A 5000-nucleotide genomic window follows, 5' to 3' on the forward strand; every position below is an offset into this window, starting at 1 on the left:
TACCTCTGTTCAAGTAAACCATTGGTGAGTCTTTATTGAACATAACCCAATTCTCGTCCTAGATCAAGTAAGCATAGCTTAGATGGACGGTTCATCTTGATTTACAGATTGGAGTCAAGGTGGTAAAGGGCTCGTCCGGGATTTGAACCCGGGACCTCCCGCACCCGAAGCGAGAATCATACCCCTAGACCAACGAGCCATGCAAAAGATACCTTTCTGAAAGAATCCATTTCGGCCAGCGCTGTTGCATGTTGACCAAGTTGGAATGAAACATTCTGGCATTTCATTTCTCTACAATCACTAAAATAGGCATAATAATCCTATTGTCTCCTGCTCACAATTTTAGCAACAGTTAACCTCTCATGGGAATGTATTGATCTTTTCATTGTATATCTCTTAAGAGTTTGATTCAAATTTTGCTATCTACCTCTGTTCAAGTAAACCATTGGTGAGTCTTTATTGAACATAACCCAATTCTCGTCCTGGATCAATTAAGAATAGCTTAGATGGACAGTTCATATTCATTTACAGATTGGAGTAAAGGTGGTAAAGGGCTCGTCCGGGATTTGAATCCTGGACCTCTCGCGTCCTAGGCGAGAATCATACCCCTAGACCAACGAGCCATGTAAAATAAATGTTTCGGAAACTTTGGACTTCGGCAAGCGCTGTTGCATGTGGATATAGTTGGAAAGAAACATCCTGGCCATTAATTACTCTACAGTCTATACAATCGCTGTACTATTGTCTCCTGCTAACAAACTGAGCATCACTTAACCCCTTATGGCTGTATATTGATAGCTCTAGTGTATATCTCTTAAGAATCAGACTTATTTTGATTGAGATTTTCTGTAACCCTCGTGAAGTCTACATTGATCAATAGAATGTATCCCATTTCTCATCCTCGTTCAATTAAACAAAGCTTAGCTGGACGGTTCATCTTGATTTACAGATTGGAGTCAAGTGGTAAAGGGCGCGTCCGGGATTTGAACCCGGGACCTCTCGCACCCTAAGCGAGAATCATACCCCTAGACCAACGAGCCACGTAAAGATTTTTCGGAAACTTTGGATGTTCCAACTTGCATGTTGACCAAGTTGGAAAGAAACATACTGGCCATTGATTTCTCTACAGTCTATAAAATCAACATACTACTGTCTCCTGCTAACAAACTGAGCATCACTTAACCCCTTATGGCTGTATATTGATAGCTCTAGTGTATATCTCTTAAGAATCAGACTTAGTTTGATTGAGATTGTCTGTAACCCTCGTGAAGTCTACATTGATCTATAGAATGTATCCCTTTTCTCATCCTAGTTCAATTAAACAAAGCTGAGCAGGTCAGTTCATCTTCATTTACAGATTGGAGTCAAGGTGGTAAAGGGCTCGTCCGGGATTTGAACCTGGGACCTCTCGCACCCGAAGCGAGAATCATACCCCTAGACCAACGAGCCACGTTAAATAAATGTTTCGGAAACTTTGCACTTCTGCAAGCGCTGTTGCATGTTGACGTAGTTGGAAAGAAACATCCTGGCCATTAATTACTCTACAGTCTATAAAATCGCTGTACTATTGTCTCCTGCTAACAAACTGAGCATCACTTAACCCCTTATGGCTGTATATTGATAGCTCTAGTGTATATCTCTTAAGAATGAGACTTATTTTGATTGAGATTTTCTGTAACCCTCGTGAAGTCTACATTGATCTATAGAATGTATCCCATTTCTCATCCTAGTTCAATTAAACAAAGCTTAGCTGGACGGTTCATCTTCATTTACAGATTGGAGTCAAGGTGGTAAAGGGCTCGTCCGGGATTTGAACCCGGGACCTCTCGCACCCAAAGCCAGAATCATACCCCTAGACCAACGAGCCACTTAAAATAAGTCTTTCGGAAACTTTCGACTTCGGCAAGCGCTGTTGCATGTTGACCAAGTTGGAAAGAAACATCCTGGCCATTAATTACTCTACAGTCTATAAAATCGCTGTACTATAGTCTCCTGCTAACAAACTGAGCATCACTTAACCCCTTATGGCTGTATATTGATAGCTCTAGTGTATATCTCTTAAGAATCAGACTTATTTTGATTGAGATTTTCTGTAACCCTCGTGAAGTCTACATTGATCTATAGAATGTATCCGGTATTTGAACCCGGGACCTCTCGCACCCTAAGCGAGAACCATACCCCTAGACCAACGAGCCACGTAAAATAAATCTTTCGGAAAGTTTCGACTTCGGCAAGCGCTGTTGCATGTTGACCAAGTTGGAAGGAAACATCCTGGCATTTCATTTCTCTACAATCACTAAAATAGGCATAATAAACCAATTGTCTCCTGCTCACAATTTTAGCCACACTTAACCTCTCATGGGAGTGTATTGATCTTTTCATTGTATATCTCTAAAGAGTTTGATTGATTTTGATTCAAATTTTGCTGTCCACCTCTGTTCAAGTAAACCATTGGTGAGTCTTTATTGAACATAACCCAATTCTCGTCCTAGATCAATTAAGCATAGCTTAGCTGGACGGTTCATCTTGATTTACAGATTGGAGTCAAGTTGATAAAGGGCTCGTCCGGGATTTGAACCCGGGACCTCTCGCACCCTAAGCGAGAATCATACCCCTAGACCAACGAGCCACGTAAATAAATGTTTCGGAAACTTTGAACTTCGGCAAGCACTGTTGCGTGTTGTCGTAGTTGGAAAGAAACATCCTAGCCATTCATTTCCCTACAGTCTATAAAATCAACATACTACTGTCTCCTGCTAATAAACTGAGCATCACTTAACCCCTTATGGCTGTATATTGATAGCTCTAGTGTATATCTCTAAAGAATCAGACTTAGTTTGATTGAGATTGTCTGTAACCCTCCTGAAGTCTACATTGATCTATAGAATGTATCCCATTTCTCATCGTAGTTCAATTAAACAAAGCTTAGCTGGACAGTTCATCTTCATTTACAGATTGGAGTCAAGGTGATAAAGGGCTCTTCCGGGATTTGAACCCGGGACCTCTCGCACCCGAAGCGAGAATCATACCCCTAGACCAACGAGCCACGTAAAATAAATCTTTCGGAAACTTTCGACTTCGGCAAGCGCTGTTGCATGTTAACCAAGTTGGAATGAAACATCCTGGCATTTCATTTCTCTACAATCACTAAAATAGTCATAATAAAACAATTGTCTCCTGCTCACAATTTTAGCCACACTTAACCTCTCATGGGAGTGTATTGATCTTTTCATTGTATATCTCTAAAAAGTATGATTGATTTTGATGTCCACCTCTGTTCAAGTAAACCATTGGTGAGTCTTTATTGAACATAACCCAATTCTCGTCCTAGATCAATTAAGCATAGCTTAGCTGGACGGTTCATCTTGATTTACAGATTGGAGTCAAGGTGATAAAGGGCTCGTCCGGGATTTGAACCCGGGACCTCTCGCACCCAAAGCGAGAATCATACCCCTAGACCAACGAGCCACGTAAAGTAAATGTTTCGGAAACTTTCGACTTCGGCAAGCGCTGTTGCATGTTGACCAAGTTGGAATGAAACATCCTGGCATTTCATTTCTCTACAATCACTAAAATAGGCATAATAAACCAATTGTCTCCTGCTCACAATTTTAGCCACACTTAACCTCTCATGGGAGTGTATTGATCTTTTCATTGTATATCTCTAAAGAGTTTGATTGATTTTGATTCAAATTTTGCTGTCCTACTCTGTTCAAGTAAACCATTGGTGAGTCTTTATTGAACATAACCCAATTCTCGTCCTAGATCAATTAAGCATAGCTTAGCTGGACGGTTCATCTTGATTTACAGATTGGAGTCAAGGTGATAAAGGGCTCGTCGGGGATTTGAACCCGGGACCTCTCGCACCCTAAGCGAGAATCATACCCCTAGACCAACGAGCCACGTAAAATACATCTTTCGGAAACTTTCGACTTCGGCAAGCGCTGTTGCATGTTGACCAAGTTGGAAGGAAACATCCTGGCATTTCATTTCTCTAAAATCACTAAAATAGGCATAATAAACCAATTGTCTCCTACTCACAATTTTAGCCACACTTAACCTCTCATGGGAGTGTATTGATCTTTTCATTGTATATCTCTAAAGAGATTGATTCAAATTTTGCTGTCTACCTCTGTTCAAGTAAACCATTGGTGAGTCTTTATTGAACATAACCCAATTCTCGTCCTAGATCAATTAAGCATAGCTTAGATGGACGGGTCATCTTGATTTACAGATTGGAGTCAAGGTGGTAAAGGGCTCGTCCGGGATTTGAACCCGGGACCTCTCGCACCCTAAGCGAGAATCATACCCCTAGACCAACGAGCCACTTAAAGATTTTTCAGAGACTTTGGATGTTCCAACTTGCATGTTGACCAAGTTGGAAAGAAACATACTGGCCATTGATTTCTCTACAGTCTATAAAATCAACATACTACTGTCTCCTGCTAACAAACTGAGCATCACTTAAGCCCTTATGGCTGTATATTGATAGCTCTAGTGTATATCTCTTAAGAATCAGACTTAGTTTGATTGAGATTGTCTGTAACCCTCGTGAAGTCTACATTGATCTATAGAATGTATCCCTTTTCTCATCCTAGTTCAATTAAACAAAACTTAGCAGGTCAGTTCATCTTCATTTACAGATTGGAGTCAAGGTGGTAAAGGGCTCGTCCGGGATTTGAACCTGGGACCTCTCGCACCCGAAGCGAGAATCATACCCCTAGACCAACGAGCCACGTTAAATAAATGTTTCGGAAACATTGCACTTCGGCAAGCGCTGTTGCATGTTGACGTAGTTGGAAAGAAACATCCTGGCCATTAATTACTCTACAGTCTATAAAATCGCTGTACTATTGTCTCCTGCTAACAAACTGAGCATCACTTAACCCCTTATGGCTGTATATTGATAGCTCTAGTGTATATCTCTTAAGAATGAGACTTATTTTGATTGAGATTTTCTGTAACCCTCGTGAAGTCTACATTGATCTATAGAATGTATC

The 5000-nt window shown here is 40.9% G+C and overlaps 11 non-coding genes across 11 annotated transcripts; all 11 read right to left on the reverse strand.

The window, feature by feature from the left end:
* Window positions 1–127: 127 nt before the first annotated feature.
* Window positions 128–199, reverse strand: trnap-cgg (transfer RNA proline (anticodon CGG)). Its single transcript has one exon. It is a non-coding gene; the product is annotated as a tRNA-Pro (tRNA).
* A 352-nt stretch (window positions 200–551) lies between these two features.
* trnap-agg (transfer RNA proline (anticodon AGG)) lies at window positions 552–623 on the reverse strand. The gene has a single exon. It is a non-coding gene; the product is annotated as a tRNA-Pro (tRNA).
* A 345-nt stretch (window positions 624–968) lies between these two features.
* Window positions 969–1040, reverse strand: trnap-agg (transfer RNA proline (anticodon AGG)). The gene has a single exon. It is a non-coding gene; the product is annotated as a tRNA-Pro (tRNA).
* A 337-nt stretch (window positions 1041–1377) lies between these two features.
* On the reverse strand, window positions 1378–1449 carry trnap-cgg (transfer RNA proline (anticodon CGG)). Its single transcript has one exon. It is a non-coding gene; the product is annotated as a tRNA-Pro (tRNA).
* A 346-nt stretch (window positions 1450–1795) lies between these two features.
* Window positions 1796–1867, reverse strand: trnap-ugg (transfer RNA proline (anticodon UGG)). The gene has a single exon. It is a non-coding gene; the product is annotated as a tRNA-Pro (tRNA).
* Window positions 1868–2557: 690 nt separating this feature from the next.
* trnap-agg (transfer RNA proline (anticodon AGG)) lies at window positions 2558–2629 on the reverse strand. The gene has a single exon. It is a non-coding gene; the product is annotated as a tRNA-Pro (tRNA).
* A 345-nt stretch (window positions 2630–2974) lies between these two features.
* Window positions 2975–3046, reverse strand: trnap-cgg (transfer RNA proline (anticodon CGG)). Its single transcript has one exon. It is a non-coding gene; the product is annotated as a tRNA-Pro (tRNA).
* A 350-nt stretch (window positions 3047–3396) lies between these two features.
* Window positions 3397–3468, reverse strand: trnap-ugg (transfer RNA proline (anticodon UGG)). Its single transcript has one exon. It is a non-coding gene; the product is annotated as a tRNA-Pro (tRNA).
* Window positions 3469–3830: 362 nt separating this feature from the next.
* Window positions 3831–3902, reverse strand: trnap-agg (transfer RNA proline (anticodon AGG)). The gene has a single exon. It is a non-coding gene; the product is annotated as a tRNA-Pro (tRNA).
* Window positions 3903–4254: 352 nt separating this feature from the next.
* Window positions 4255–4326, reverse strand: trnap-agg (transfer RNA proline (anticodon AGG)). Its single transcript has one exon. It is a non-coding gene; the product is annotated as a tRNA-Pro (tRNA).
* Window positions 4327–4663: 337 nt separating this feature from the next.
* trnap-cgg (transfer RNA proline (anticodon CGG)) lies at window positions 4664–4735 on the reverse strand. The gene has a single exon. It is a non-coding gene; the product is annotated as a tRNA-Pro (tRNA).
* Between the last annotated feature and the right edge of the window lie 265 nt (window positions 4736–5000).

Source organism: Platichthys flesus, chromosome 23, assembly GCF_949316205.1.
Source record: "Platichthys flesus chromosome 23, fPlaFle2.1, whole genome shotgun sequence".
NCBI lineage: Eukaryota > Metazoa > Chordata > Actinopteri > Pleuronectiformes > Pleuronectidae > Platichthys > Platichthys flesus.